The sequence below is a fragment of the Moschus berezovskii genome, chromosome 10 (genome assembly GCF_049115385.1).
Source record: "Moschus berezovskii isolate FMDL1 chromosome 10, NW_MosBer_1.0, whole genome shotgun sequence".
Classification (NCBI taxonomy): domain Eukaryota; kingdom Metazoa; phylum Chordata; class Mammalia; order Artiodactyla; family Moschidae; genus Moschus; species Moschus berezovskii.
Genome location: NC_142469.1, coordinates 90,382,411 through 90,395,165, shown reverse-complemented (window position 1 = coordinate 90,395,165; position 12,755 = coordinate 90,382,411).

The following is a 12,755-nucleotide window of genomic DNA, read 5'->3' as shown; positions in this document are numbered from 1 at the left end:
TCCCTGTCCTTCACTATCTCCCTGAGTTTGCTCAAATTCATGTCCACTGAGTCGGTGATGCTATCTAACAATCTCATCCTCTGCCACCCTCTTCTTTTGCCTTCAGCGTTTCTCAGCACCAGGAATTATATCACCTTCATAACAGTCCTATGGGAAGGTATTGTTATATTGACAGAGAGTCTCTCCTTGACAAAACGTTAGTCCAGTTCAGTTACTCAGTTGTGTTCAACTCTTTGTGACCTTGTGGACTGCAGCACTCCAGACCTCCCTGTCCATCACCAACACCCAGAGTTTATTCAAACTCGTGTCCATTGAGTCAGTGATGCCATCCAACCATCTCATCCTCTGTCGGCCCCTTCTCCTCCTGCCTTCAATCTTTCCCAGCATCAGAGTCTTTCCCAAGGAGTCATTTCTTCATATCAGGTAGCCAAAGTATTGTAGTTTCAGCTTCAGCATCAGTCTTTCCAGTGAATATTCAGGACTGGTTTCCTTTAGGATGGACTGGTTGAATCTCCTTGCAGTCAAGGGACTCTCAAGAGTCTTCTCCAACACCACAGTTCAAAAGCATCAATTCTTTTGACTAGACTTTGTTGGCAAAGTAATGTCTCTGCTTTGTGATATGCTGTCTAGGTTGGTTACAGCTTTTCTTCCAAGGAGCAAACATCTTTTAATTTCATGGCAGCAGTTACTATCTGCTGTAATTTTGGAGCCCCCCAACCCAAAAAAATTTTGTCCTTGTTTCCACTGTTTCCCCATCTATTTGCCATGAAGTGATGGGACTGGATGCCATGATCCTAGTTTTCTGAATGTTTAGTTTTAAACCAACCTATTAATTCTCCTCTTTCACTTTCATCAAGAGGCTCTTTAGTTCTTCATTTTCTGCCATAAGGGTGGTGTCATCTGCATATCTGCTGCTGCTGATGAGTCACTTCAGTCGTGTCCGACTCTGTGTGACCCCAAAAACGGAAGCCCACCAGGCTCCCCCGTCCCTGGGATTCTCCAGGCAGGAACACTGGAGTGGGTTGCCATTTCCTTCTCAGATGTGTGAAAGTGAAAGTGAAGTCGCTCCGTTGTGTCCGACCCTTAGCGACCCCACGGACTGCAGCCCACCAGGCTCCTCCATCCATGGGGTTTTCTAGGCAAGAGGACTGGAGTGGCTTGCCATTGCCTTCTCCGCTGCATATCTGAGGTTACTGTTATTTCTCCTGGCAATCTTGATTCCAGCTTATGCTTCATCCAGCCCAACATTTCTCATGATGTACTCTGCATGTAAGTTAAATAAGCAGGGTGACAGTAATAGCCTTGATGTACTCCTTTCCCTATTTGGAACCAGTCTGTTGTTCCATGTTCAGTTCTAACTGTTGCTTCCTGACCTGCATACAGATTTCCCAAGAGTCAGGTCCAGTGGTCTGGTATTCCCATCTCTTTCAGAATTTTCCACAGTTTATTGTGATCCACACAGTCAAAGGCTTTGGCATAGTCAATAAAGCAGAAATAGATATTTTTTCTGAAATTCTTTTTCGATGATCCAGCAGATGTTGGCAATTTGATCTCTGGTTCCTCTGCCTTTTCTAAATCCAGCTTGAAAATCTGGAGGTTCACAATTCATGAACTGTTGAAGCCTGGCTTGGAGAATTTTAAGCATCACTTTGCTAGTGTGTGAGATCAGTACAATTTTGCAGTAGTTTGAGCATTCTTTGGCATTGCCTTTCTTTGGGATTGGAATGAAAACTGACCTTTTCCAGTCCTGTGGCCACTGCTGAGTTTTCCAAATTTGCTGGCATATTGAGTGCAACTCTTTCAAAGCATCATCTTTTAGGATTTGAAATAGCTCAACTGGCATTCCATCCCCTCCACTAGCTTTGTTCATAGTGATGCTTCCTAAGGCCCACTTGACTTCACATTCCAGGATGTCTACCTCTAGGTGAGTGATCATACCATCATGGTTACTTGGGTCATGAAGGTCTTTTTTGTAGAGTTCTTCTGTATATTCTTGCCACCTCTTCTTAATATCTTCTATTCTGTTCAGTTCAGTTCAGTTCAGTTCAGTCGCTCAGTCGTGTCCGACTCTCCGCGACCCCATGAATCACAGCACGCCAGGCCTCCCTGTCCATCACCAACTCTAGGTCCATACAATTTTGTCCTTTATTGAGCCTATCTTTGCATGAAATGTTCCCTTGGTATCTCTAATTTTCATGAAGAGATCTCTAGTCTTTCCCATTTTATTTTTTCCTCTATTTCCTTTCATTGATCACTGAGGAAGGCTTTCTTGTCTCTCTTTGCTATTCTTTGGAACTCTGCAGTCAAATGGGTATATCTTTCTTTTTCTCCATTGTCTTTCACTTCTCTTCTTTTCATAGCTATTTGTAAGGCTTCCTTAGACTACCATTTTGCCTTTTTGCATTTCTTTTTCTTGGGGATGGTCTTGATCACTGCCTCTGTACAATGTCAGGAATCTCTGTCCATAGTTTTTCAGTCATTCTGTCAGAGCTAATCCCTTGAATCATTTGTCCCTTCCACTGTATAATCATAAGGGATTTGATTTAGGTCATACCTGAATGGTCTAGTGATTTTCCCTACTTTCTGTAATTTAAATCTGAATTTGGCAATAAGGAGTTCATGATCTGAGCCACAATCAGCTGCCAGTCTTGCTTTTTGCTGACTGTATAGAGCTTATCCATCTTTGATTGCAAAGAATATAATCAATCTGATTTCAGTATTGACCATCTGGCGATGTCCACGTGTAGAGTATTCTCTTGTTTTATTGGAAGAGGGTGTTTGCTATGACCAGTGCATTCTCTTGGCAAAGCTCCATTAGCCTTTGCCCTGCTTCATTCTGTACTCCAAGGCCAAATTTGCCTATTACTACAGTATTTCTTGACTTCCCACTTTTGCATTCCAGTAGCTTATAATGAAAAAGATCTTTTTTGGGTGTTAGTTTTAGAAGGTCTTGTAGGTCTTCATAGAACCAATAAACCAGCTTCTTCAGCATAACTGGTCAGGGCATTAGACTTGGATTACTCTGATATTGAATGATTTGCCTTGGAAATGAACAGAGATCATTCTGTTGTTTTTGAGATTGCATCCACGTACTGCATTTCAGACTCTTTTGTTGACTATGATGTCTACTCCATTTCTTCTTAAGGATTCTTGGCCACAGTAGTAGATATAATGGTTATCTGAGTTAAATTCACCTATTCCAGTCCATTTTAGTTCCCTGATTCCTAAAATGTCTTTGCTCATTCTTGCCATCTCCTGTTTGACCACTTCCAATTTGCCTTGATTCATGGACCTAACATTCCAGTATTGCTCTTTGCAGTATTGCTCTTTATAGCATCAGACTTTATTTCCATCACCAGTCACGTCCACATCTGGGTGTTGTTTTGCTTTGGCTCTGTCTCTTCATTCTTTCTAAAGTTATTTCTCCACTGATCTCTAGTAGCAGTAAGAGGCAAAATCATCTTTGAGCCCAGCAGTGAGACTCTGGAGTCTTTTTCTTGTAATACTTCTTTCCAATTAGCCTTTCATTTTAGTTTCAAAATTAAAGCCATGGATTATCACAGCTTTCTGCATGGCAGAAATTTGCTTTTATTTAGAAGATGAAAAGCAAATCTTTCAGTCTTTTGCAGCAGTGCTCATGTCCATTTACTGGGCACAGCCCTGTTACTTCCTCATTAAGTTCTGTTGCCAAAGTTTTTTGTCTTTTTCAGGGCAGAAGTAATACTGCAGACAGCTGAGTTGTGAATTGTCCACTCAGTGCTGTGCAACAGAAAGTTCTGGAATGATCTAAATGTTTTATATCTGCACCAGCCAATGGACTAGCTACCTGCCACATGTGGCTGCTGAATGCTTGAAGTGTGGCTAATGTGACTTGGGAACAATATTTTTCATTTATTTTAGTACGGGTTAATTTAAATTTAAAATAAACCTCCACATATGGCTAGAGGTTGCTGTACTGAGCAGTGCAGATCTGTCTCAAAGAAGTTTCCATTTCTCACTCATCAGTTCAGTTCAGTCGCTCAGTCGTGTCCGACTCTTTGAGACCCCATGAATCACAGCACGCCAGGCCTCCTTGTCCATCACCAACTCCCGGAGTTCACCCAAGCTCATGTCCATCGAGTCGGTGATGCCATCCAGCCATCTCATTCTCTGTCGTCCCCATCTCCGCCCACCCCCAATCCCTCCCAGCATCAGACTCTTTTCCAGTGAGTCAACTCATCGCATCAGGTGGCCAAAGTATTGGAGTTTCAGCTTTAACATCAGTCCTTCCAATGAACACCCAGGATTGATCTCCTTTAGAATGGACTGGTTGGATCTCCTTGCAGTCCAAGGGACTCTCAAGAGTCTTCTCCAGCACCACAGTTCAAAAGCATCAATTCTTTGGCGCTCAGCTTTCTTCACAGTCCAACTCTCACATCCATACATGACCACGGGAAAAACCAGAGCCTTGACTAGACGGACCTTGGTTGGCATAAAAAAACATTTGTAAGATATTAATTCAAATCTATGAGAACCAAAGAAAGGCTCCAGCTTCTCTCTAGGGTTTCAGTTCAGCCACTGTTTCTTTTTCGCCTTCCCCTCCAGACGGTACAGACACACACAGTCTCCTTCTCTCTCGCTCTCGCACTAGATGAATAGCTATTTCCTGAGTAAATCTTGGACTTCCGTATTGCCCAGACTTGACAGCTGTGGTTTTACCTGCCTGGCATGCCCCTCCCCCTTTGCCTTGCAAATGTCTCTTTCATTCTCAAAAAGTCATCTCTTTCTTGCTCCCCTGGTGCCCGTGGACAGGGTCCCTTATTCCAGTGTTGCTAGGTAAAGATGAGATAAAATGAGTATCTATCAAGTCATATACAGAAAGCGGATGGAGTAGCAGGGAAAGAGGCAGGAGGCAAGAATATCCAAATCCAAATCAATACCACAGAACTTCAGAGGGGCATGAAATGTCCCTGGTACCACATCAAACATCTTTTTGTGATAAACCTCAGCTCTGCCTCAGTTATCTGTAAGATGGTGTAGTGCATATTGCTGTTTTGAACAAGGTTGCTATAGTTCCTTCAGTTGAGAAATACGAGTTTGTGTCATAAATGTACCCTGTCATCTCATGTGGAGCATAAAATTGCCAGTTTGGGGCTTTCCAGTAGAACACGATGACCCCCCCAGGACACTTGGATATGATTCTCATGAAGGGTAGAGTTCAGGAGTCTTTACTCTGTTACTCTTCAATATGTTCACGGTGTCCCTAGAGTTGGTATGAATAGTGCAGACTACAAAAGAAATCTTTCAGGGCACTTTGGAAAGAGTCCTTTAAGATACTTCTCATTACCAAAGGACAGCTGAGATGTGCCACTCAGATACAAAGAACCTGCCTGTCAAGTGGATGCGGTGAGCTGACGTCCTCCAGCTTCAGTACCTTCAGGAGCCTAGACAGCTCCCAGGCACTGCTTGGGCATGGCTTACAGGAGCCCTGCCATCTCTCTCCGATGCAGAACTCCTCTTTAGTCAATCTTTCCACCACAGCTCCTTTTTGGGTTGGCCCAAAATAAAATGAAAACAGACTCATAGATGAGGGAAAGAAACAGAGGGGAGGGGAAGGTGGGAGAGGGCAAAATAGATGCAAGGGATTAAGAGGCACAAACTTTCAGTTAGAAAATGAATAAGCTACCAGGATGGAATATATAACATAAGGAATATGGTCAATAATATTTGAATAACTTCGTATGAGGACAGATGGCGACTAGAATTACTGTGGTGATCATTTCATAATGGATGCAAATGTCAAATCATCATGCAGTACACCTGAAAAACAAACCTCATCAGTTTTTTTTCATAACCACCCAGAAGGTTAATTTAGAGAAAATTAATAGCCGAGTTGCAACCAAAAAGGCATAAAATCTGAATGTGCAGTTAACTGCTGGATCCTGTGGAAGCAAAAGCCAAAAAAAAAAAAAAGGATTCTTTGGGTTTTAGTCAGTTTTTGATCTATTCTTTAGCATGCCAGGTGCACAGCCTCCCCAACAGGGGTCATTAAAGCCCTTACAGATTACAAAAGAAATCTTCTTGGCTTCCCCCACCCAAGCATACTTTTATGCACTTGTTGATCAAATAAATTTAGTTATTTGACTAGAAACAACTGTTATCTTCTCAGACATTGTTTCAAAAAGATAAGGTGGAAATTTTTTAGTTTTCAAGGCCACATGCAATAGCATTTCATTTTAATCAGAAACTAGATCTTAGCCAAAATGCTGAGAAGTGATTCCCTTTCTAATCAGGAATGAACATTACTAATGTGGTAGTTGTGACCTCTATTCAGTTATGTTCCTTATTTTCAAGTTCAATTCTTCAGCTGGGTTCAGAGTGTTATCTAAGAAAAAGTTGAGGATGTGGATCATTATTTATGAAGAATTCAACATCAAACTTTTCATATCGTATTCACTTACTTCTTTCAGTCATATTTTAGGCCTGTAATTATCCAATTTGAAAACTGCTGAGTTATCCTTCACATAATGCTAGGTTTGATAAGCAAAACCCTACTAGTAATAAGAACAAATAAGAAAACAGACAAGTACCACATCATATAAGAAGCTCTGTAATAGAAGAAAGAGCTAAATCCAGTTTGAAGAGAGTAAGAAAGTAGATAAAAACTGGAACCTGAAAAATTAGCAAGGATGGAGGAGCCTGGTAGGCTGCAGTCCGTGGGGTTGCTAAGGGTCGGACACGACTGAGCGACTTCACTTTCACTTTTCACTTTCACACATTGGAGAAGGAAATGGCAACCCACTCCAGGGTTCTTGCCTGGAGAACCCCATGGACAAAGGAGCCCTGTGGGCTACAATCCATGGAATCACAGAGTTAGACACGACTAAGTGGCTAACATTACACTTTTCATAGCGTTTGGAAGAATGAGGGCAGGTGATGCTGAAAAGTTAAGATTGGAGATGCAAATGGGACCAGACCCGCAAGGAAGGACACATTAGTGGAGCCTTCACCTTTAAACTTAATTGCTAAATCACATGTATGCTGATTTCTCATTTATTCCCCACGATAAACATGCTTAGAAAGTATATTGTCATTTTCATAAAAGAAATTAAATTGGCTCAGTGGAAAGTGATTTGCTACATTTATTTCATAAAGGTACTCTGTATTCTGGGCATGAGACAATCCCCTTGATATGAAAGTGACAGGTGGTTGAGGAAGGAATGTTGAGAGCCAGAAGGAATGTTGCCTTTCTTTCTGCAGCTCACAAGTTGTTCCCAAGCCACAGATTTCCACACCCTTCTGCACAACCCATTAGGAAATTCATCCATGACTCTTGTAGGATTAGACCTTAGACTGATTCCCAAGGGGGGTCTTTGGCCAAAATAAAAAGTGACTCATTCGACAGAATTAGGACCCTGAGATTCTTGCTTCTATTTTTAAAGGTATTAGATCCAGAGAATCCAAGTTATAATGACAAACTTCATGGGTAAGTTAACTGAGTAAGAATGACAAACCAAAACTTCCCTGGAGTGTTAATTGCATAGTCACAACTGTTTGGCAAGAACAAAGCTTGTACAATAGTTGAGTAATGTGGTGACCTGACTGTCCTCTCCATAAAAGTAACTGGTCACCAGGCTGACAGATTATAAGCTAAATCAAGATAAAAGAGGGTTTTAAGTAATATAAAATTAACATTATTTTATATTGCACTTATTGCTCATTTTTCAAGGGTCCTTGCTGAGGTCCTTATAAAACAATGCCTAAAACATTGTATTAATACATTAATATGTAATATGTATTAATACATAATATATAATAAATTAATATGCAGCAACAGCAGGATTTCTGTTCTTTGAGCGAGTATAATCTTTTGACTTTAGGTCTTCTCGATGCCTTCAAGTTGGGAAGAATAAAACTGTTAAAAATAATGAATAAAATTCTCTAGGAAACAAGTCCAGATATTTAGGTCTGTTGAGGTTTCTTATAGTTTTCTGTACTCCATATCACAGTTCAACTATATCAAAGTTCTGCTGTTAGCAAACTGGCATGCTTCCCATTGGGGTTAAGGATGCAAAAAGAAATAAAAAGTATGTTCTCTCTTAAAACAAATACGACTGTGTGACTTTGCATTCCAATTAAAAATTAATGGGTACATTGGAACTTTCTCAAAATTAGGTTGGAAATCTACTGTAAACCACTTTAAGCTTTGGGGTGGAGGGGGCAGAATTTATTGCCTTAAGTACCCAGACAGGCTGTCGGGGGTCGGCTGTGAAGAGGTTCAGGAGAATATGCACTGTCATCAGACTCTTCTCGCCACCTCAGCTGTGCTGTCCTCACTCTCAGCCTCCTTCAAAGAGCTGGTGAAGATGGCACCCAGCCACTCTAGACTCCATTATCTTCATGGCTGTAGGTCCCAGTGAAAGAGAGCACCTCTCTTCTTGACAATTAGAATTCCTTGCCCACACTTGAACTGTTTGCTGTGTGCAAGGGAGTGAAGGAGTCATGACTGATCTGGCCTAGGTAGCTGCTACTTTGACCTTGGACGAATGAGGAGTGGGTAATGGGTTGGGTCTCCAGAAAGAAAATGTACAAAGTGAACAAAAAGAAAACAAATATAAAAAATAGGTTGCAGATATCTTCTAGTTCAGTTCAGTTGCTCAGTCGTGTCCAACTCTTTGCAAACCCATGGACTGCAGTACTCTAGGCTTCCCTGTCCATCACCTTCTAGACAGGCAATCAAATAAAGAAGAAGTTTCTTTATCAAGAGCTAAAATATATAAGCATCTTTAGAAAATAATTTTCCACAGTTCTGTCCATACTTCACAAGAATATGTTATGATACTGGAAAAATTATTTGTCTCTTCTACCAAAAAGGATTGCTTAATATCACAAAAAATTTCTCAGGACACTATATTAAAACATATTTTAAAATAGTGTATTTAAATTCAAATGACTATCAATAGACATATTATTTGCAGTGGAAACAAAAACACTTTGCTCAGAATATGTCTTAATGGAAGTTAATTGGCTCACATATCAGGCTAAGAAAAAGAATCAGAATGACATTTTGGGAACTGACTAAAAGGCTGGTTTACTTCTGAAACATTCATTGTGCTATACAACCAAAACCCAGTAGTTTATTGATGAAAATTCTTAGGGTCCTTCAAAGCTTTCTTTGTATTCAGTTCAGTCGCTCAGTCGTGTCCGACTCTCCGCGACCCCATGAATCACAGCACGCCAGGCCTCCCTGTCCATCACCAACTCCCGGAGTTCACTCAAACTCATGTCCATCGAGTCGGTGATGCCATCCAGCCATCTCATTCTCTGTCGTCCCCTTCTCCTCCCACCCCCAACCTTTCCTAGCATCAGAGTCTTTTCCAGTGAGTCAACTCGTCGCATGAGGTGGCCAAAGTATTGCAGTTTCAGCTTTAGCATCAGTCCTTCCAATGAACACCCAGGATTGATCTCCTTTAGAATGGACTGGTTGGATCTCCTTGCTGTCCAGGGGACTCTCAAGAGTCTTCTCCAGCACCATAGTTCAAAAGCATCAATTCTTCGGCGATCAGCTTTCTTCAGAGTCCAACTCTCACATGACCACGGGAAAAACCATAGCCTTGACTAGACGGACCTTTGTTGGCAAAGTAATGTCTCTGCTTTTTAATATACTATCTAGGTTGGTCATAACTTTCCTTCCAAGAAGTAAGCGTCTTTTAATTTCATGGCTGCAGTCAGCATCCGCAGTGATTTTGGAGCCCCAAAAAATAAAATCTGACACTGTTTCCACTGTTTTTCCATCTATTTCCCATGAAGTGATGGGACCAGATGACATGATCTTTGTTTTCTGAATGTTGAGCTTCAAGCCAACCTTTTCACTCTCCTCTTTCACTTTCTTTGTGTAAGATACTTTAAATAAAATATTGACAAACATATCTTTATACATAACTGAGAGGGGTTGATCTTTATTCCATTACTACTAAATAAAAGGATTCTTTGTTGCTGTTTAGTCACTAAGTCACGTCTGACATTTTTGTCACCCATGGACTGTAGCTCACCAGGCTCTTCTGCCCATGGGATCCTCCCAGTAAGTACACTGGAGTGGGCTGCCATTGCCATCTTCCTTACCCAGAGATTGAACCTGTGCTCCCACATTGGCAGGTGGATTATTCTTCACCACTGAGCCACCAGGGAAGCCCTAAATAAATGCTCATGTACATGCTAAGTCACTTCATTCATGTCTGACTCTGCGACCCTATGGACTGTAGCCTACCAAGTTCCTCTGTCCATGGGATTCTGCAAGCAAGAATACTGGAGTGGGTAGCCTTTCCTTTCTCCAGGGGATCTTCCCAACCCAAGAATTGAATCGGGGTCTCCTACATTGCAGGGAGACTCTTTACCAACTGAGCTATGAGGGAAGCCCTGGAGTGGGTTGGCATTTCCTCCTCCTAGGGATCTTCTCAACCCAGGGATCAAACCTGTGTCTCTTACCCCTCCTGCGTTGGCAGGGAGGTTCTTTACCACTAGTGCCACCTGAGAAGCCCCAAATAGATGCCTACTCTTAAACTATTGCTATTGAAGCCAATTTTGAGAGTGGAGACAGGAGAGAAGGAGGGGTGGAATAGGGAGAGAGAAAAGGCTACAGAGAGAAAACAGCCAGTAATTTATGTGAGACAGATGAAAGAGATGGAGAGAGAGAAGAAGAGAAGAAAAACAAAACAAGAAAAAAATAAAAGAAGAAAGACTGACTTGTGAAAAAGCTGGTACAGTGTTAGACCATAAACAAAACGCCTTCCAGAGCAGATTATACAAAAGGCATTTCACAAGTTAAACAATCCCCTAACCATTGAGCTTGTGAAAGAGACCAGAAGCTAAAAAAGGAAGCAGTCTCTCCTCTCTCTCTGTATTGGTTTAGACAGAAATTCCTGGTGTCTTTGAGGCTGAATCTCAATCTCATCTCGAGTTTGATTCCCTGACATGCTCTCCAACCCCTCATTTCTTCTAGAAGTGTGAGATACTATCTATTCCTCATGAAACTACAGCTGATTTTATTTTAAACACATTTTATTCCACCTTTTAATTTGCTTGGGCTACACTGTGAGCTCTTCCCAAACAGAAAGTGAGGCCATGGAGTTAGCAGACGAGAGCTGCCTGGGAAGGAACTGACCTTTACAGGCGTGGTGCGTGGTAGGCTTTTCCACCCTCCCTTTCTCCACTGGGCACCTAACAATATTTAAGTATAATTTCACCCTGCCTGAACTTTTTCTAGGTAAAGACTGGTTTCTGGGTCAGAACCCTGCTCTGTGAATACTAATAAGGTCCATGCTTTGCACATACAGGCTTTGAAAATCACAATTTATCTTTTATTTGAACAGTTCTGAGCAAAGGATGGGTTAGGTGCTTAGATATAAAAGAACCACAGTACTTCCTTCTTGGGCCTTCCTGGTAGCTCAGAAAGTAAAGAGTCCACCTGCAATGCAGGAGATTTGGGTTCTATCCCTGGGTCAGGAAGATCCCCTGGAGAAGGGAATGGCTACGCATTCCAGTTTTCTGATCTGGAGAATTCCATGGACAGAGGAGCCTGGCAGGCTACAGTCCATGAGGTGTCAAAGTTTGGACATGACTGAGGGCCTAACACACACACCTACACACCTTCTCGCAGAGCAGCTTATGGTATTATTAAGAGCAATTTGCCCACTGGTGGAGAAAGCAAGAAAATTAAGTGCCTGATAACCAGATGTCTGGTGGCTCAGAGGTTCAAGCGTCTGCCTCCAATGCGGGAGACCCGGGTTTGATCCCTGGGTCGGGAAGATCCCCTGGAGAAGGAAACGGTAACCCGCTCCAGTATTCTTGCCTGGAGAATCCCATGGACGGAGAAGCCTGGTAGGCTACAGTCCATGGGGTCGCATAGAGTCGGACACGACTGAGCGACGGAACGGAACCAGATGTCTGCACAAGCTGGTTTGTCTTGAATAATTATTAATAATGCCTCCTTTTACTTTTGAAAAATTTCTTGTGTGGATGAAAAAATATAAGATCACTCTACAAACAACCCTAGAGATATTTTTAAAGACACCCTTGCAGTCTGTGGACATGGATATATACTGCGACACACACAAGAGTTCCTTGACAATAAGTGATTAGGGTAATTGCAATAATCAGAAGTCTGAAAACACATCACTGACATTCGCTTTATTGTCCTTTTACTGATGCGGCGTTTTTTTACAAAGTGAAACTTTGTGGTGATGCATTCCAAAGAAATAATGAGTGTGCTGCTCTGCGTGCAAAGTGGACTCTTGAAGAGGAAACTATTCCTGGTGAAGATACTGAGAAGATTGTTGAAATGACAACAAAGGATTTAAAATATTACATGAAATCAGTTGATAAAGGAGTATGGGGTTTGAGTCTGTGTGTGCTAAGTTGCTTCAGTTGTGTCTGATTCTTTGTGACCTGACCCTATGGACCGCAGCCCCACATGGCTCCTCTGTCCATGGGATTCTCCAGGAAACAATACTGGAGAGGGTAGCCATTCCCTTCTCCAGGGGATCTTCCCAACCAAGGCATTGAAGTTGCATCTCTTAAGTCTCCTGTATTAGCAGGCAGGTTCTTGGAGAAGATTGAGTAATTATGAAAGAAACTCCACTATGGGAAAATGGTATCAAAGAACATTACCTGCTACAGAAAAATCGTTCATGAAAGCAGGAGTCACTCAATGTAACCAACGTCATTTTTTCTTATTTTAAGAAATTGACATACTCACTCCACGCTTCAGCAACCACCGC